Source organism: Chiloscyllium punctatum, chromosome 13 (assembly GCF_047496795.1).
Source record: "Chiloscyllium punctatum isolate Juve2018m chromosome 13, sChiPun1.3, whole genome shotgun sequence".
Lineage (NCBI taxonomy): Eukaryota > Metazoa > Chordata > Chondrichthyes > Orectolobiformes > Hemiscylliidae > Chiloscyllium > Chiloscyllium punctatum.
In genome coordinates this window covers 70557594-70578775 of record NC_092751.1, presented here as the reverse complement: position 1 = coordinate 70578775, position 21182 = coordinate 70557594, and the positions used below count along the sequence as shown (strand labels likewise).

Here is a 21182-nt window from a genome sequence, read left to right as displayed (position 1 = left end):
CAGAAGGTAATACTTCATCTGAAGAAATACTTTTATGTTGATCTCTCCACTGGAAGCATAACTTCCCTCATAAGATCAGCGATACTGTGCATTTTACTCAAAGGCACAACCCAGCTGACATCTGGTTAGCTTCCAGTTAAATCGAAAATTTTAAAGATTTCATCACTTGTAACAAATTTGAGTTCCAATCATGAGCAAAAGCCTGAAAGAGATCCAATCGTGGAATACATCGCGGATAAAGAGTGTTGTTAATGAAAGGAAGAGTTGTGCACAGCTGATGTTGGGTTGTGGGAGGCGTTTTCTGGTGCAGTGGTAATGTGCTAAATGTATAATATATATATAAAGCTGACGTTAAACACCAGGCCTGGGGACGTGAACATTTTCTAATCCTGTAAAGCAGGGAGTAACAAAATAATGCATGGAATTAAACTGGTGAGTTCAAACATGTGTTTGAAACCATTTTCTATAGATAAAGCAAAATGTGCTCAGAAAAGACAAATATGTGCACTTGATTGGCAGCAGACGAAAACCTGCAATTGGGATAAAGTGAATAACAGAGAAATAAAGCTGTTATTTTGGGCCTGTCTTTTTTTTAGATTAGATTACTTACAGTGTGGAAACAGGCCCTTCGGCCCAACAAGTCCACACCGCCCCGCCGAAGCGCAACCCACCCATACCCCTACAGTTACCCCTTTACCTAACACTACGGGCAATTTAGCACGGCCAATTCACCTGACCTGCACATCTTTGGACTGTGGGAGGAAACCCACGGCGAGGACGTGCAAACTCCACACAGTTAGTCGCCTGAGGCGGGAATTGAACCCGGGTCTCTGTCGCTGTGGAGGCAGCAGTGCTAACACTGTGCCACTGCGCTGCCCACAGAGGTGAAAATTTGCTAAGTTTCTCAACAGTACAATAGAAGCAATACCCTCGTCAAAATCAGGAGATAAACGAGTTGGTCATGAGCAAACAGAAGTAGTACTGGAGAAAATAATCCTGGAATCTGAAAACCAACGTCTCATTATCGATTGCAGTCATCGTGCATAATCGTACATATGTTGCTGGTTATCTTTCCAAATTCTGTGATGTTAGGTATGGCATCAATCCCAGTGAAATATAAGAATGCATTGTAAACGATGATGTAAGTGGACACTTAAAAATAAAATGGTCTGATTGGATGGAGTCAATGCAAATCTATGAAGATAGACATTATTTCACAAACTCTGTTGAGGTTCCTCCTTGGAAGAATTAACTGGCAGAATGCTTACAATGTAAATAGGGAGGGTTTGGTATCCAATATGACAGAGGGCATGTAACTGTGGGTAACAAACTGGTTAGCATTCAGCATTGTTTAATGGGCAGCAAACAAATAATAGGAATACATATGCCATCCTCGGGTTATTTGTTGTGACCAGAATGCTCCCAAAAGGACCAGCCTTTTCACACCAACCAGTCCCAATCAGTATGCATAGTTTAAATTTCACCATAAAACCATAGGATATCAGAGTGGGAGTTAGGCTATTCAGCCCATCGAGTCCACTCCGCCATTCAATCATGGCTGATGGGCATTTCAACGCCACTTACCCGCACTCTCCCCATCTCCCTTAATTCCTTGCGAAATTAAGAATTTACCAATCTCTGCCTTAAAGACATGTACCGTCCCAGCCTCCACTGAGCTCCATGGCAGTGAAATACACAGGCCCACCGCTCTTTCCATTCTAAATTGACCCCCTCTAACTCTAAGGCTGTGCCCATGAGTCCTACTATCCCTGTTTGATGGAAATAATTTCCTACTGTCCACCCTTTCTAAGCCATTATCTTGAGGTTTCTATTAGATCTCCCCTCAACCTTCTGAACTCTAACAAATACAATGCCAGGATCCTCAGCCGTTCATCGCATGTTAGGCCTTCCATTCCAGGGATCATCCGTGTGAATCTCCGCTGCACACGCTGCAGCGCTAGTATGTCCTTCCTGAGGTGTGGGGCCCAAAACTGGACATAGTATTCTAAATGGGGCCTAAGCAGAGGTTTATAAAGTCTTAGTAGCGCCTCACTGCTTTTAAATTCCAACTCTCTTGAAATAAATGACAACATTACATTTGCTTTCTTAACTATGGACTCAACTTGCAAGTCAATCTTTTGAGAATCCTGTACCAGTACTCCCAGATCCCGGAGTACATTGTCAGACAGTCAATCCTCAATCCATGACAGTAGCTCACCTCGAACACCACGGGCCCTCACCTTACTTAGTAGCCTCTCGTGAGGCACCTTATCAAAGGCATTTTGGAAGTCTCCGTAAATAACATCTATTGGGTTTCCCTGGTCTAAACTACTTGTTACCTCTTCAAAGAATTCTAACAGGTTTGTCAGGCATGACCTCCCCTTACTAAATCCATGCTGACTAGTTCTAATTCGACCCTGCACTTCCAAGAATTTTGAAATCTCATCCTTAACGATGGATTCTAGAATTTTACCTACAATCGAGGTTAGGCTAATCGGCCTTAATTTTCCATCTTTTGTCTTGAACCTTTCTTGAACAAGGGGGTAACAACAGTGATTTTCCAATCATCTGGGACTTTCCCTGACTCCAGTGATTTTTGAAAGATTACAACCAACATCTCCACTATTTCTTGAGCTACCTCCTTCAGAACCCTACGATGTAGCCCATCCAGGCCAGGAGATTTATCAATTTTTAGATCTTTTGGCTTATCAAGTACAGAGGAACCTCAATTATCCAAATGCCAATTATCCAAAAATTAGCCTGCTCCCTTGTGGGATCTATCACAAGCTGTTCCAAATGCCATCCTGTAAGCATTCCATGAATTCCCTTTCTTTGGATCTACTGGCAACATAATTCACCCAGACCATTTGCACATTGAAGCCCTATGATCACCATGACCTTGCCTTTCTGACATGCCCTATCTATTTTCTGGTACATCTTGCACCCCTGGTCCTGACCACTGCTGGGAGGTCTGTACATAAATCCCATTGTTTTTTTTTGCCTTTGTGGTTACTCAACTCCATCCAGACAGACTCCACATCATCTCACCCTAAGTCATTCAGTGCCATAGATTTAATTTCATTCTTAACGAACAAGGAACCCCGCCCCCTCCGCCCACCTCACTGTCTTTTCGATAAGTTGTAAATCCTTGGATGTTTAACTGCCATGTTTAAACGGAAGCTAGGGAACTTGGGGAAATAAATAGTGATGTCTTGAAAGCTGTCCATATTACAGAGGAAGAGATGCGAGAGACCTTAACATCAATAAAGGTAGATATTTCCCCAGGACCTGATCAGGTAATTCCAGAACTTTTTAAGAAGCCAGAGAAGAGATTGCTGGACACCTTCCTGAGATAGAGGATGGCAATAGAGGGTTATTTTCCTGAGATAGAGGATGGTGACAGAGGGTTACTTTCCTGAGATAGAGAGCGGCACGGTGGCACAGTGGTTAGCACTGCTGCCTCACAGCGCCAGAGACCCAGGTTCAATTCTCACCTCAGGCGACTGACTGTGTGGAGTTTGTACGTTCTCCCCGTGTCTGTGTGGGTTTCCTCCGGGTGCTCCGGTTTCCTCCCACAGTCCAAAGATGTGCAGGTCAGGTGAATTGGCCATGCTAAATTGCCCGTAGTGTTAGGTAAGGGGTAAATGTAGGAGTATGGGTGGGTTGCGCTTCGGCGGGTCGGTGTGGACTTGTTGGGCCAAAGGGCCTGTTTCCACACTGTAAGTTCTCTAATCTAATCTAAGAATGGTGATAGAGGGTTATTTTCCAGACTGGAGGCCTGTGACCAGGTTCAGTGCAGGTTCCACTGCTTTATGTCATTTATAAAAATGGTTTGGATGTGAATATAGGTTTGTAAGTTTGCAGATAGCAGCAAAATTGGTGGTGTGTTGGACAGTGAAGAAGTTTGTTTGACAGTACGACAGGACAATAGGCTGAGGAGTGGCAGACGGACTTTAATTGTGATGAATGTGACATGTTATATTCTGCTTAGGCAAACCATGCCCCTCCCCTCACAGCATGTTGCCGCCACGACTCAGTCCCTCTTCCTCCTTGCAGCTTGTCACGGCTGTGTCGCCGACTCGGCCGAACCTCCACTTCGCGGTGTCAGCGGACCTGAAACATTAATTCAGATGTTTCTTCACAGATGCTGCCAGATCTGCTGAGCTTTTCCAGCAATTTTTGTTTTAGTCTCTCACTGAGGCTAGCCTGATCTCCACACTTCCCAATAACTATACACGAATTATGAAGAGTATCGGAGTGACCCTGGCCTGCTCTCCACACCTCCCAGTAACTACACACTGACTGTAAGCAGTCTCACAGTGATTCTGGCCTGCTCTCCACACCTCCCAGTAACTACACACTGACTGTAAGGAGTCTCACAGTGATTCTGGCCTGCTCTCCACACCTCCCAGTAACAACACACTGACTGTAAGGAGTCTCACAGTGATTCTGGCCTGCTCTCCACATCTCCCAGTAACTACACACTGACTGTAAGGAGTCTCACAGTGATTCTGGCCTGCTCTCCACACCTCCCAGTAACTACACACTGACTGTAAGGAGTCTCACAGTGACTCTGGCCTGCTCTCCACATCTCCCAGTAACTACACACTGACTGTAAGGAGTCTCACAGTGATTCTGGCCTGCTCTCCACACCTCCCAGTAACGACACACTGACTGTAAGGAGTCTCACAGTGATTCTGGCCTGCTCTCCACACCTCCCAGTAACTACACACTGACTGTAAGGAGCCTCACAGTGATTCTGGCCTGCTCTCCACACCTCCCAGTAACAACACACTGACTGTAAGGAGTCTCACAGTGATTCTGGCCTGCTCTCCACACCTCCCAGTAACAACACACTGACTGTAAGGAGTCTCACAGTGATTCTGGCCTGCTCTCCACACCTCCCAGTAACTACACACTGACTGTAAGGAGTCTCACAGTGATTCTGGCCTGCTCTCCACACCTCCCAGTAACAACACACTGACTGTAAGGAGTCTCACAGTGATTCTGGCCTGCTCTCCACATCTCCCAGTAACTACACACTGACTGTAAGGAGTCTCACAGTGATTCTGGCCTGCTCTCCACATCTCCCAGTAACAACACACTGACTGTAAGGAGTCTCACAGTGATTCTGGCCTGCTCTCCACATCTCCCAGTAACTACACACTGACTGTAAGGAGTCTCACAGTGATTCTGGCCTGCTCTCCACACCTCCCAGTAACTACACACTGACTGTAAGGAGTCTCACAGTGACTCTGGCCTGCTCTCCACATCTCCCAGTAACAACACACTGACTGTAAGGAGTCTCACAGTGATTCTGGCCTGCTCTCCACACCTCCCAGTAACAACACACTGACTGTAAGGAGTCTCACAGTGACTCTGGCCTGCTCTCCACACCTCCCAGTAACTACACACTGACTGTAAGGAGTCTCACAGTGATTCTGGCCTGCTCTCCACACCTCCCAGTAACTACACACTGACTGTAAGGAGCCTCACAGTGATTCTGGCCTGCTCTCCACACCTCCCAGTAACAACACACTGACTGTAAGGAGTCTCACAGTGATTCTGGCCTGCTCTCCACACCTCCCAGTAACAACACACTGACTGTAAGGAGTCTCACAGTGATTCTGGCCTGCTCTCCACACCTCCCAGTAACTACACACTGACTGTAAGGAGTCTCACAGTGATTCTGGCCTGCTCTCCACACCTCCCAGTAACTACACACTGACTGTAAGGAGTCTCACAGTGATTCTGGCCTGCTCTCCACACCTCCCAGTAACTACACACTGACTGTAAGGAGTCTCACAGTGATTCTGGCCTGCTCTCCACACCTCCCAGTAACTACACACTGACTGTAAGGAGTCTCACAGTGATTCTGGCCTGCTCTCCACATCTCCCAGTAACTACACACTGAATGTAAAGGGTCTCACAGTGAGCCTGCCCTCATCTACATACCTCTGTGTAACTGTACAGTGTCTGTAAACAGTCTCACACTGAGTGTGGCCTCATTTACACACCTCCAAGTCAGTATAAAGTCATTGTAAAACAGTCTCTCAGTGAACCTAGCCTCATTGACGCACCACCCAGTTACAATATGGTGAGTATAAACAGTCTCATTGAGAGTCTGGCCTCATCTGCATGCCACCCAGTTACTACATGGTGATTGTGAACAATCTAATGCTGAGCTTGGATTTTTCTTTTTAAATTTCAAAATTATATTTGATTCATCCAAAATATCTTTCTATATATACATAGTCACAAATGCAGTTTGGTCCTTTACAGTTGCATATCACATGACAATAAAGGATATTACAACAAAGAATAATCTATTCAAGTAAACAAACATTGGACTTTGGACGAACCAAAAACCCAAAAAAGGTCTCTTACACATACATCATTATATATCTGGGAGACACTGGGAAGGTCCGATAACTGAATGGACCCCCATTTCCCTTCAGCAGGAAGACCTTAGACAGTGGTCTTACCCCCCACTGCACCTTGGCAGCAGTTGCCCCAAGCTTTAGTCCATCCCTCAGCATGTAATCCTGGACATTAGGATGTGTCAGTCTGCAACATTCAGTCAGGGTCAACTCCTCGCTCTGGAAGACCAACAAGTTCCGGGCAGACCAAAGAGCATCACTTACTGAGTTGATGATCCTCCAGGCTCAGTCAACATTTGTCCCAGTAACTATTTGGTGACTGGAAACAGTCTCACAGTGAGCCTGTATTGTTCACCCTTCTACCAGTGTCTGTTGCCTGTTTCACAGTCAGCCTAGCCTCATCCTTACTTCCTGTGAGTCAATCCTTTGTGTCCTCTTCCATTTAGCCCCTGCCTTTGGGAATGCAGCCAGAGATCTCTCCAACCGCATTTCATTCTCCTCACTGTCTTAGTGTTCCCACTTACACCACTTGTCTTTCCCTCTCCCTCCTGACTAGATTTTGTGAACCCCAACCCTCTTCCCTGACCCCCACCATCCAGCTGCAATGTTCGAGAATCCCCACCATGGACGCTGCCATTACTTCTCCAGCTCATTCATATTTCTTCACAAAACAGAAACATAACTCATTGACAGGAATAAGTGGCAGGTGAATGAGATAAATCATTCTGTTTTCAGATTGCTGTTCAATGGTGAGATTAACTTTATTTTATGTGTATAAATCAAAAGCAAAAAAATCACGTGTAGTTCTGCATGCAAATCATTTCATTGAATACAACTGTGCAAAGAAATGATATCTCTCTGTTCAAACCATTCCAACAGTACAACATTGGAGAGAGAACATTTGGAAATGATGCAGAAACTGCAGATCAATTAAGGGGAAACTGAAGGCATGCTCTGCACCGAAACTCTTAATCCATTTCACAAAGGAAATACTTTGTTCAGGCGATTAAATCTGTTTTTACTGGTCTCCTTCCCATTCAATTTTCATCCACTTTCTGGGTCGCCTCAAATGTGTGACTCCCTTTCCTTTCCAGTATGGCCTTACCCCTTCCTTTTCCCCGGGTATGTAACTGATTCTCTTTAGTGTGTGCTTTATTTCCAGGGGAAATATGAATTCCAGTGGTTGTGACCAGGACAGCCAGCTGGACCTCATAGAATATGAGTTCCCTGATTGGAGCTGTTAATCTGGACCAAGCGGGGAGCCCTGGCTGACAGATGAGAAGGGTCAATGTCAGAGATGCGGTCTCTGAATGAGGTCGTGATAAAGTCAAGGACAGTTCATGTGTAAATAGAAGGGGACTTGGAGAAGGCCACAAGCCTCAGTGCAGATTTCTTCACATCCATCTCCAGCACTGGGTTTAAACATTACTGCATACTCTTCCTTTTAGAGTCACAGGCATAGAGTCAAGAGATATCCAGCACGGAAACTGACCCTTCTGTCCAACACAACCATTCCAACCACATATCCTATATAAATCTAGTCCCATTTCCAGCATTTAGCTCATATCCCTCTTAGTCACATACTCATTCAGATGCCTTTAAAGAGCGGTGGTTATGATCTACATGAACGTCAATGAGGTGTTCGACAAGGTTCCTCTACTGCTCACCCGTAGACTGCTGAGCAAGGTTAGATCACATTGAACACAGGGTAAAAACAAGGACTGCAGATGCTGGAAACCAGAGTCTAGATTAGAGTGGTGCTGGAAAAGCACAGCACGTCCTTGGATGCTGCCTGAACTGTGTTTTTCTAGCACTACTCTAATCTAGACTCATAGTGAACAGTCTATTCAGTCTCTCCCTATAGCTCAAACCCTGTAACCCTGGCAGCATCCTTGGAAATCTTTTCTGAATCTTTTCAAGTACAGTAGCGCCTCGACATACGAACGACCCCGTTCACGAACAAATCGGTTTACGAATAAGTACGTAAAACTTTGCTTCAACAAATGTACAAAATTCAAGGTGCGAACGCAAAAAGCCCGTGTGCGACCACGTGGTTTCATTGTTCTGCTTTGCTACGCACTTGTTGAACACAAAAGCTCTCGGGCCCCGCATGATCTCATTCAGTTCGTGTTTGGCGCGTGCACTGTGAACAACCGTCCAAGCATTCTTACGCTATCCAAGCAATGGGAAAAATTGATTCAGTTCGCGAACTGGGTCCCAGAACGGATTAAGTTCGTAAGTCGAGGTGCTACTGTACTGTTGTCCAACATCTCAGTTTCAGTAAAGCGTTTGATAAGATTATCTACGGTAGGCTATCCCAGAAAATACGGAGGCATGGGATCGAGAGTGATCTAGTGGTTTGAATCATTAATTGGCTGGCTGTAAGAAGACAAAGGGTGGTGGTTGATGGGAATTGTTTCATCCTGGAGTTCAGTTACTCGTGGTGTACTGCAAGGATCTGCTTTGGTGCCACTACTGTTTATCAGTTTTATAAATCACCTGCATGATGGCATAGAATGATGGGTTAGTACATTTGCCATTAACGTTGGTGAAGTTGTGCCAAAGTATGTTATAGATTACAGTGAGACATAGATAGGCTGAAAAGCTGGGATGAGAGGTGGCAAATGGAGTTTAATGCAGAAAAATGTGACATGATCCACTTTGGATTGAATAACAGGAACACAGAGTACTGAGCTAATGGTAAGATACTTGGTAATGTGGGTGAGCAGGTAGATCTCAGTGTCCATGTTAGAGCCCTGAAAATTTCCACCCAGGTTAAAGGGTTGTTAAGATGGCATATGATGTGTTAGGTTTTATTAGTAGAGGGATTGAGTTTTGGAGCCATGAAGTCATGTTGCAGCTGTACGAAACTCTGGTGTGGCCACACTTGGAGTTATTGTGCACAGTCCTGATCACCGCATTATAAGAAGGATGTGGAAGCTTTGGAAACGATGTAAAGGAGATTTACCAGGATGTTGCCTGGTGCGGAGGGTAGGTCTGATGAAGAAAGCTGAGGGACTTAATGCTGTATTCCGTAGAGAAAAAAAGGTTAAAAAGTGACTTGACAGAGGCACACAAGATGATCAGAGGAATAGATAGGGCAGACAGTGAGAGCCTTTTTCCTCGGATGGTGATTGCTAGCACAAAGGGGGCATAGTTTAAACTGAGGGGTGATACATATAGGACAGATATCAGAGATAGATTCTTTATTCAGAGAGTAGAATGGGCATGCAATGCCCTGCCTAGATCAGTAGAGGACTCGCTAACTTTAAGGGCATTTAAATGATCACTGGATAAACATATGGATGATAATGGAAAAGTGTCAGTTAGATGGGCTTCAGATTGATTTCACAGGTCGGCAAAAAATCGAGGGCCTAAGAGCCCTGTACTGCGCTGTAATGTTCTACGTTCTAACACACCCTATCCCTGTAAGCTTGTTCAGTCTCTCAAACATTCTGTATCTATGTTCTATCTCTGTCTGCAGTGAGCAGCAGGGTTAGAATAAAACTGATACTGAGAATGTGGGACCAGTATTGGGTTGCATTTGCAGATGTGTTGATGGACAGGAAAAAGAGGTTGTGAATGGAATTGATTTTGACTGTGATGGATTCTTGAATTTATTGAGTTGATAATTGACTTTTATTCTCCGATGACATCTCATTTGATTCATTGAATGTTAAGCAGAAAGGATATGTTGGTAAATTTAAATTTTTATATTGTTTTGAAATGTGATTGATGTATTTGAATAGGCACTGCACCCATTTTCAGAAATTCCCAGATCCCTTAGTATGTTAAATCAATTATTGGAGTCTGTTCGATGCTGTATTCTGGAGTGGAGCATTCTTTACACCCGATTGGGTATTCCATAGCACACCTTCTGACATGAAACCCGGTATTCTCCACTGGAGCCAGCTTTTCCCGGATTTCCTGATGTCACCTCTGATCTGCATCATGTGCAAATATTTTACTGAAGCCAAAATGCTTGTGAATGTCTGGTTCAGTCCATATGTCCCGAAATGGGGATTTTTGCAAGGCAGGGATGATCTGACAATTCCCCGTGTTACTGAAACAGTGATCTAGACATGGGCTGTAGGTGGTGTAGAGAATGATACAGCCCACTGGCTGGTTATTGTGCTGGAGTCTGTTATTCAGCAGAGTTTGGAAAAGCTGAGACGCGGTGCGGTTCCTGTTGATCTGGACGGGGTTCAGCAATTTACTTTCTGGGCAACGACTGCTGCTGTTCGGGAAGACAGCGAGGTAATTTCTACCTGGGTAGTTTTGGAAAAAGTTCACATCGGAGGTAATGAAAGGATGTATTGATATGCTGGGGTTCAAGTCTATATATCTATTGGAGTTTCCGCACTGGGAAGCAGGTAAAGCCACCAGGAAGGCGAAGTGTTCTCTCCCATAATCAGACGCCCGGTGTCCAGCACCAAGCGGAAACTGAAAGGGGTAAAGTCAGGGTGTGAGTCTAGGGACAGACTTCAGGTGAAACATTCTCTGTGCAGTGTTAGTGGGCCCTGTTTGAGATGTGTTACTTGGAACAATGCCCATCATATTAAAGAAAAGGTGAAACCCTGCAATTCGCATTTCAAATTATTGCATGGGAAGGTCAATGTTGCTTCAGTTTGTATCCCTATCTCAGTGTTGTAGTAAATTCTGGGATCAGTGTCAGGTTTAAAGACAGAACCAGGGTGATGCGACAGAGCACAGAACATTGTTACTTATTTTTGTACAAATCCTCCTGCAATGAATCACAGAATGCCACAAGCCTTCTTGATAACTCACTGTACCTTCACCATAAGGTCCTTTGACTGATGCACTACTCGATGCTCCATGCCAGACATATTGATTAGAAACAGAGAGAGAAAGAGAGAGACAATGAAGGCTACAGGAGCAGTGAACTCGAACTGGAGGTAGAGAGAATCCTGGAAGAATTGGAAAATAGAAAAAGTTTGGGGCATAAGGACAAGGTGTGGAGCAACGAGAAAGCAAGGGAACAGAAGAAAGGGACAGAGAGAAAACAAAGACTTGCAGACTGACAGGAAATGGGAATAATAGTGAAGGAGACAGAGGGAGACAAAGGGAAACTGAGAGGTGGGTGAGGCGATTCAGTAAACAGTAAAATGTTGCCTGTGAGTGGGATTTGGGCATTTTCTCCAAAAATCACTCCGATGTATTTCACTGTCTCCTTTATTTCAGGGTCAGCGGATGCTATCGATTTCACTCTTAGTGATGTACAGCACCTCCCCCCCCTCCTCTGCTTACAGAGCTTTTTTTTTAGATTACTTACAGTGTGGAAACAGGCCCTTCGGCCCAACAAGTCCACACCGACCCGCCACCCACCCAGACCCCCACATTTGCCCCTTCACCTCACACTATGGGCAATTTAGCATGGCCAATTCACCCGGAGGGGAGAATATGCAAACTCCAGTCAGTCGCCTGAGGCGGGAATTGAACCCAGGTCTCTAGCACTGTGAGGCAGCAGTGCTAACTGCTGTACTACTGTACTACCGTGCCGCCCTGATCAGGTAAGAGCTGTTTCACTGACACTTACCTTTTAAAAATGCCAGTCACGGCATGGTTATCCAGTGCAGCCGCATCTGACATGGGGATTGTGAGCAGCACCAACACGAATAGGCAGAGTGTCCGCATTTTTCAGATTTGTCAGCACCCTTTAACCGTACGATAGGAAACACACAGACAAAACTGGAAAAGATGAAAGAAAAACTTGTTCAATTCAAAACCACATTGGCAAGAGCATGAAAGATATGCAGGGACACAGATGTTGGCAAACATAAACGTCCTGGGTGGTGTTTGCCATTAATTAAGCAGAAGGTCTGGTTACCTCCCATGAGTACAATTTGCAGGTGAAGGTTAGAGTTTCTTCCAGGAGTTATGGGGTATAGCCAACCTTTCAGAATAGGTGCAACAGGCCCACAGCTCTCTTGGAAGGGGTCGGTGGAGGAGATGTGTTCTCAGACTCCAAATACAACAGGACCTTGAAAATGTCCAAAACAATGTGCACTTACATAGAACCTTTAAAGGATTGAAACATCCCACAGGATATTGCACAGGTTCCCAGTATCATTCACTGATCACAAACTGACTCTGGTGCAGGTCCAGTTAATCACAATACATATCACCAATTTGGATGGGTGAATCAAGTATAAAATATCTAGATTTGATGACAATTCAAACTTGTGCATCATTGTGACTGATGTACAGGAGGTAAGAAGGCTTCAGAATAATATGAATAATTTCAGTAAATTGGGAAACACATGGAAGGTGCAAATGGGAAATTGTCCACGTCAGTAGGAAATAAGATACATATTTGTAGAGTATTATTCAAATAGTGATCGAATGGAGCAATATTGGCATCCATAAGGAGAGGAGGGATAGGCTGGGACATTAATTCACTGGAATGTAGGAAGTTGAGGGGTGACCTTAGAGAGGTTGAAAAATCATGAGGGTCGTAGATGAGGTGATTAGCAACGGTCTTTTTCTAAAGATAGGGGAGTTCATAACCGGAGGGCACAGTGTTTAGGTGAGAGAAGAGAGATTTAAAAGGGACCTGAGGGGCAACATTGTTACACAGAGGATGGTTCGTGTGTGGATTGAACTGCCAGAGGAAGAGGGAGATGCATGTACAGTTACAACATTTAAAAGACAATTGGACAGATACATGGATAGGAAATGTTCAGAGAGATATGGGCCAAATGCAGCACAATGGAACTAGGTTAGTTTGGGAAACCTGATGAGTGTGGACACATTGCACTGAAGGGTCTGTTTCCATGCTGTAGGAATCTATGGATGGCCTTTTCCAGAGGTCACTGAAATTCAAAAGGAAGGTGCAGCTGGATAAAGCAACATGTTAGAAAGACAAACCGCCTGTTGGCCTTCATTGGCTGTGGATTTCAGTACAGCTTGAAAGCTTATACAGTTGGTGAGACCACAGCTGGAGTATTTTGTACATTCTTGATTCAAGTACCAATGGAAATTGATACCTACTGCGAGGAGACAGCAGTAAGGGTTTATCAGAATAATTGTTGCTGTGCCAGGTTGGTCCTATGAGGAGTGTTGGGGTTGGGTGGGCCGGCATTCACTGGAAGGTGAAGTGTCTCACTGATGTGTATAGGATTCTGACAGGGCTCAGGATGCAATGTTTCCCGGGCCTGGGAATCCAGAGAAAGGGGCCAGGGTCTCAGCATACACACGGGACACCATTTCTGACTGAGATGCTGAGAAATGCCTTCACTCAGACAGTGGTGACCATCTGGAGACCTCAACCACAAATGACTCTGGAGGCAAAGTCACTGGGTTTTTTTTAAAGAAAGAAACATATTGATTTCCAGGAGCTAAAAGTGTCAGTGGGTCTGAGAAAACAACAGGTATGTGACTGCGTGATAAAGGATCAGCCAGGATCATATCGGAAGATGGAGCAGGGCTGATGGGAAGGTCACCCTTTGTTTCATTGTCCATTCTCTCCTATTCTTAGCATCTATTATCACATATTCAACTTTTCTTCTATCCTGGCTTGCTCTCCATTATCTCCTTGTTTTCCCAGCCCTTTCATATTTTATGGAACAGACTAAATGCCCTGAAGACTATCAAGGAGATAGCCTGGACTGTAACCATTATCTTATTTTGAGGCGAGTTTAAGGTGCTGCATTCCAGATGTGATTTGATTGGTCAATCTCATCGGATTTAAGCAAAAGCCACTTCGTTCTTACCCCACAGTTAGAAAATATGCAAAACAAAAAAATGGCTAATTTTAATTCTGTCGACATACTTAACAAAATAGTGTATTATTTAACTAATACTCATCAACGTCCTAGTATAGCAACATCACATAAATGCAGCCTTGGCCAAGGCAAAATCCAGCAGATTCTAGTCCAGGAGAAGGAACACTAACAGCAGGAATCTGGCAGCAGGGAGAGAGAGAGAGAGACCTGTATCTGGCAGCTTCAATTCCAAAACCCCCAACTTCAACAACTGAAAGCAACCCCTAAAACCCTGGGTCTGTGTGTGAGGCTCACTGCACCCATTCATGCTTCTGTCCTTTCCTTTAAACTGTGACACTGCTCTCACTTTCACAAGGTTGTTTTGTCCCTGGGTTTTTTTTTAAGAGACATCTTAAAGGCAGAGGTGCTGATGGGTCTGGAAAGAACTGAGTTTAACAACGGCGGAGAAGTGGCCAGTTCTCCCAGTTCAGGGTTTTTTTTTCAAGTTTTGTTTAGCCCGCAGTCTGAACATGATGGATTCCAGGGAAGATTGAAAACTTCAGCAGATGATTCCTCATTGCCTTTCTCTCTGAAATCGCTTTGGAAGTTATCCCCGCCTCTCTGTAAGAAGCTGTGTTGCAATTTACCTTTTTGCCAAGGGGTGTGTTGACGAGGTGTTGCTGTACTGGACCAGTGACCTAGTAGGAGTTACTGGACTGTGTCGGTTAATGCTTTTCATAGTTCGGTTATTTTAAATTCCGTTTTGTTTAGTTTGTGTTTCAACTGTAGGGTTTAAATAAATTCTGTTTTGCTTAAAGCTCAGTTATTTGAGCAGTTGCTTTTCACCGGGAATATCCACTTCACATCTGCCTTTAAAACAGGATGAAGTTAGGGTCTCGGCTACCTTCTTAAAACATTTTGAGGGGTTCTGGCCTGGTCTGTAACAAAATAAAAGCTACTTACTCTGCTTTCCATGGAGCAGACATCCCAGCATCTCTTGAAAAGAAACAGAACAGAACCAATCTCTCTTAAATGCGCATGTTATCACACACATCTCTCTCTCTCTGTCTCTCTGGGCTTCATCTCCATCTATCCACTCAGATCTCCCTTTCCCCCCACAGCACACCCAACCCAGTCTTCACTATAAATACCCCTTATTCCCTGCTGCTATCTGTTCTGATGAAGGGTCAACAGACTCGAAGCATTAACTCTGGTTTCTTCCCACAGATGCTGCCATAAATTCGCGGTCCACCGTATTCATTACAAAGATGGATGGATGGATAATAAGGGTTGATTTAGCCAGTGAATACACCAAAGTGCAAAAGCTGAGGTTTTTCCGCTGCTACCTCAGAGGTTCGAAAACTGCACTTCCCTCCAGACACCGTACTATCTCTGAGCACAGATACTTCCAAAGTGCAAATCCAAGCAGATGCTTCTGCCTCCTGGTACACAATGTCCAGATAATCACCCCCTCAATGAGACATCAGAATGATCGAAGTTCAGACTCCATTACATTAGCACTGAGCTGATGTTCCTTGACCTGCAGGCATTTGCTCTGAGAGTTGTTGGTATCGATCACACTGGTGTGCACCACTCTACCCACAGTACAGCTGGAAAATATCATTTACCATCTATCCAAATATTGGGCTTGAAGAATTAGAATTCAATGGTTCAAACAGGACCTTTTCCACACTTCTCTTACATTACCTTGTGATACCCAGTAATTATAAATATAATGTTATGACTTCAGCAACCTGCTTCAGATAGAGAGAGACAAATGGGGTGGGGGGGGGGAGGGGGAGAGAGAGGCGGGCTGACAGACTGAGTGAGAGAGAAAACCAGACAGACGTGGAGAAACAGTGAGAGAAAGAGATACAGATACAGACAATGAGAGAAACAGTTTGTGAGAGAGACACAGACAGACAGACAACCAAAGATGCAGAGTGGGAAAGAAGGACCGAGAGGAGGTGAGACAGAGACAGTGGCAGAGAGAAAAAGACAGAGTGTGAGAGGCAGAGAAGGAAAGAGTGAGAAAGAGAGTGAGAGGCAGACAGGGAGTGAGAGACAGATAGAGACAAAGAATATGTGTGTGTGAGAGAGGGAGTTAGTGAGTGACTAAGTGGCAGAAAGAGAGAAAGACAGTGAGAGTGCAAGAGGAAGAGAGAGGCAGAAAAAAGAATGAGAGAGACATAAATGGTGAAAGAACAAGAAATACGGACAGAGACAGCGACAGCAAGAGATCAAAAATGAGAGAAAGAGAGTGTGAGAGAGAGGTGATGTGAAGGACAGAGAGAGTGAGATAGAGTGAGTCAGAGACAGAGTAGAAACAGAGAGATACAGGAGAGAAAGATAGAGAGACATGAGAGAGAGGGGGCTGAAGGAAGAATAAGGAACTGAAAGAGTCAGTGAGAGAGAGACAGAGAAAGACATGAGAGAGAGGGGGAAGTAAGAATGAGGAATAGAGTCAGTGAGAGAGGGAGAGAGAGACAGCATGTGTGTCAAAGAGAGATACCCTGAGGGAGAAAGCAAGACAGTGTGAGGGTGGGGGAGTGACAGAGACAGTGAGAGACTCAGAAAGAGAGAGTGGGAGACTGTGACAGAGAGAGAGTCACTGAGATAGAAAGACAGTGGGAGAGATACAGTGAGGGAGATAGAGGGAGACAGAGAATGAGGAAGTTAGAGTCAGTTAGACAGAGAGAGGGAGAGTTACTGCGGCTGAAAGAGCGAGAGATAGAGACAGAAAGCACGAGAGAGACACAGGAAGAATGAGAAAGAGGGACAGAGTGAGATCAATAGTGTGAGAGAGAGACAGTTTAAGACAGAGAGTTTAAAAGAGAGAGAGAGACAAGAGACATACTGAAGGACAGAGAGAGAGAGGAATTCAGAAGCAGAGTACACCGAGACATATGAGAGAGAGCGGGGGAACGAGCAAGAAAAAGGAACAGAGAGAGAGATTCATTGAGGGAGCCAACAAGACAGTGAGAGAGAAGAGTGACAGAGACAGTGAGAGCGAGAGAGAGAGACATTGAGAGAGAAAGATACAGTGGGAGAGGAAGAGAAACAGCATAAGAGATAGACAGACTGAGTGCGAGAGAGGGAGAATCAGTGAAAGAGAATGAGACCGACGGAGAGAGGCACTGAGACAGAAAGAGCAAGAGAGGGAGAGGGACAATGATAGCGAGAGAGATGCAGAGTGGGAGACAGTGAGAGAGAAAAAGAGAGAGAGCCAAGTGAAGAGAAACAGACAGAGAGGCATAAAAACTTTTCACCAACCTGAACCACCTCTCCTCTGAACCAGTTAATGACTCTGCCCTTCAGCCCTCAATTTATGTCACTGTCCCTGTTGGGCCACTCCTTCTTTTGAGTCGGCCAGACATTTACATCTTGCAAAACAATCCTGTTGACCAAATGAACCACAGCACATCCACCCACCTCTTATCTCAACAGGGAGAGAATGCAAAGTGTAAAAACAATTTGATTCCATTTGCATGTTCCTTTGCTTCAAACCAATTTAATGCTAATACTCTGGTGGCTGGTTCCAAATTCTCCTCAAGGTGAGACATTGATTCAACAACCATTACTTTGGGTGGTCTGGTGGCTCAGTGGTGAGCACTGCTGCCTTCCAGTGCCAGGGACCTGGGTTCGATCCCAGCCTCAGGTAACTGTATGTGTGCAGTTTGCACATTCATCCCACGTCTGTGTGTGTTTCCTCCCATAGTCCAAAGATGTGCAGATTAGGGTGGATTGGCCATGCCTACAGCATCCAGGGATGTGGAAGCTAGGTGAGTTAGCTAGGAGAATGGACTGGGTGTAGGTCAGGCACTGTTTGGTGTGTCAGTGTGGGCCGAATGGCCTGCTTCCCCACTGTAGGGATTCAATGAAGCTGATCAAGTTTACAAATGTCAGTATTTCTGACAACTTTTAGAGTGGGTACGGTGGCTCAGTGGTTAGCACTGCTGCTTCACAGTGCCAGGGACTCGGGTTCAATCCCAGCCTCAGGCAATTGTCTGTGTGGAGTTTGTACGTTCTCCCTGTGTCTGTGTGGGCTTCTTCCGTGTGCTCTGGTTTTTTCCCACAACCCAAAGACGTGCATGCCAGGTGAATTGGCCATAGTGTATATTACCCATAGTGTCAAGGGTAAATGTAGGGGAATTGGACTGGGTGGATTGCTCTTTGGTGGGTTGGTATGAACTTATTGGGCCGAAGGGCCTGTTTCCTTACCAAGGGGGATCTGATCTAATCTAATCAACCAACAATTCAATGTGTGTGTTTAATTAAATAAACTCTACTTTTTTTTTAATGAGGTAAATACTTACTGTCAGAAGCAAGTACTTCATTTGAAGAAATATTTTCTTATTGATCTCTCCACTGGCAGCATACCCTTCCCTCATAAGATCAGCGATAATGTACACTTTATTCAAAGACACAACCCAGCTGACATCTGGCAAGTGGACAACCTGAGAGTGAAGCATTACCTCCCCACTGCTCCTGATAATGTGACAGTCTGTATACTCTGCAGTCTGGTTCGCTTGCAGTTAAATCAAAGATTTAATTGTTTCATCATTTGTAACAAATTTAAATTCCAATCATGAGCAAAAGCTCAACAAGATCTCCTCATGGAATACAGGGAAAGGTAAAGATTGTTGTTAATTAAAGGAAGGGGTGTATAATGATGATGTTGGGGAAAGGGTGACATTTTGTGATGCAGCGGGAATGAACAAGGTGCTTTAAAAAAATGGGGATTCAGAATATCTTTTTACATTCAGTACAGTCGGACTAAAAAAATGCATTGAGAGAAAACAACATCAAATTCAACCAGTGACAGAGATGAAAATGTTTGAAAAAGCTTTCTATAGGTGAAGCAAAACATGATCAGAACACACAAATATGTACCGGAGTGGCAGTGAAAGATCATGATCACTGCAACCAATATTCTGAGGATTTTGAATGTTGATCTTTAGATTCTGGAATTATATTAATTTCCCAGTACGACTTCTGTTCACTCATGACCAATTCAGCAATCTGCTCATTTTCACTAGGACATTGCTTGTATTGTATTATTGAGAAGTGGAGTGAATGTTCCTCTCTGAAGACAGACCCAAAATATCATCTTTATTTCTCTGTTATTCACACCGTCCCAATTGCAGGTTTTCCTTCCTCTGCCAGTTGTCTTTTCTGATCACCTTTTGCTTTATCTTGAGAAAGCTATTTCAAACACATGTTCTTGACTCTCACTAGTTTAATTTCATGTTGTTTTCTCTCTCAATGCATTATTTTGTTAATCCTGCTTTACTGAATTCGAAAGTGTTTTGAATCCACAGGCACAGGCTTAAACGTCAGCTTTTTATGTAGAATTTTTTTAAAAAATAACCTTTTCAGAATCAACCTGTTCAGAGATGTTAACACACACACCTCTGGAGCATGGGTAGGGACACCACCACTGTATCACAAGACACCCCTCCCACCCAACATCAGGTTTATACCCGTCTTCCTTTAATTAACAACAACCTTTACCTTCCCCTGGATTCCATGATCAGATATTGTTGAGCTGGTTTCTCATGTTTGGAACTTAAATTTGTCATAAATGATGCAACAGTTAAAATCTTTGATTTAATTGCTAGCTAGGCAGACTGCAGAGTATACAGACTGTCACATTATCAGGAGCAGTGGGGAGGTAATGCTTCACTCTCAGGTTGTCCACTTGCCAGATGTCAGCTGGGTTGTGGCTTTGAGTAAAGTGTACATTATCGCTGATCAGATGAAGTATTCACTTCAGACTGTAGCCTTGCACACAAAACCCTTTTACACTCATTTTTTTAAAAAGTAGTTTATTTAGTTAAACACACACATTGAATTGTTGGATAGTGAATAAATGTCTTGCCTCGAGGAGAGTCTGGAACCAGCCATGGGAATGTCATCATCAAATGGGTCCGAAGCAAGGGAACATGCAAATCGGATTGGATTGTATTTGCATTTTACATTCTATCCCCGTTGACTTAAGAGATGGTTTAAATGTGCTGTGACTCGTTTGGCCAAGAGATTGTTTTGCCAGTTGCACTAAATTGGAAGAAGGCAAATTTTGATGGTGTTTGGCAAGAACATTCAATAGTTGATTGGTAGCAGATACTCGCAGGTGAAGGAACAGCTAAACAAAAAGGAAGCCATCAAAACTGAGATAATCAGAGTAGAGACACAAGGTGAAATACAGGGCTGGTAGGTGTAAGGTGGAGTAAACATTCCCATTAGATTCCCTGGACAAAAACCATCTGAACTTGGGACATGAGTTTGTGGAATTCACATTTAAACTGAGAGTCGCTGGGACAGCCTCGAGGAGAGTCTGGAACCAGCCATGGGAATGTCATCATCAAATGGGTCCGAAGCAAGGGAACATGCAAATCGAATTGGATTGTATTTGCATTTTACATTCTATCCCCGTTGACTTAAGAGATGGTTTAAATGTGCTGTGACTCGTTTGGCCAAGAGATTGTTTTGCCAGTTGCACTAAATTGGAAGAAGGCAAATTTTGATAGTGTTTGGCAAGAACATTCAATAGTTGATTGGTAGCAGATACTCGCAGGTGAAGGAACAGCTAAACAAAAAGGAAGCCATCAAAACTGAGATAATCAGAGTAGAGACACAAGGTGAAATACAGGGCTGGTAGGTGTAAGGTGGAGTAAACATTCCCATTAGATTCCCTGGACAAATCTGAACTTGGGACATGAGTTTGTGGAATTCACATTTAAACTGAGAGTCGCTGGGACAGACGAGGCAATATGCAAGCTCAGGGGCAGCAGTCTGGAACGGGGTAAGATAAAGGAAGGCCCCCACAAATGCATCAGCTCAAAGACAATAAAGGAGAAAGTGAGGACTGCCGATCAGAGTCGAAAAGTGTGGCACTGGAAAAACATAGCGGTCAGGCAGTACCTGGATTTGGCAGTGGAGGGGTCCCAGCACCTGCATGTCCTTGGCAGCGTGGGAGGGGGGAGTTGAACTGTTCAGCCACAGGGCAGTGGGGTTTGTTTGTGCGTGTGTCCCAGAAATGTTCCCTGAAATGATCGAGTGCAACAGACACCGCAGA

The 21182-nt window shown here is 44.4% G+C and overlaps 1 long non-coding RNA gene across 1 annotated transcript in view; it reads right to left on the bottom strand.

Annotated features, from left to right (window-relative positions):
• Positions 1-3933: 3933 nt before the first annotated feature.
• Positions 3934-21182, bottom strand: part of LOC140484550 (uncharacterized) — a 37078-nt gene continuing 19829 nt past the window's right edge. Inside the window, exons 3-4 of the long non-coding RNA XR_011962289.1 lie at positions 11938-12089; positions 3934-4113 (exon numbers count right to left, since the gene is read on the bottom strand). This is a non-coding gene — a long non-coding RNA (uncharacterized lncRNA). The remainder of the gene's footprint in view (positions 4114-11937; positions 12090-21182) is intronic.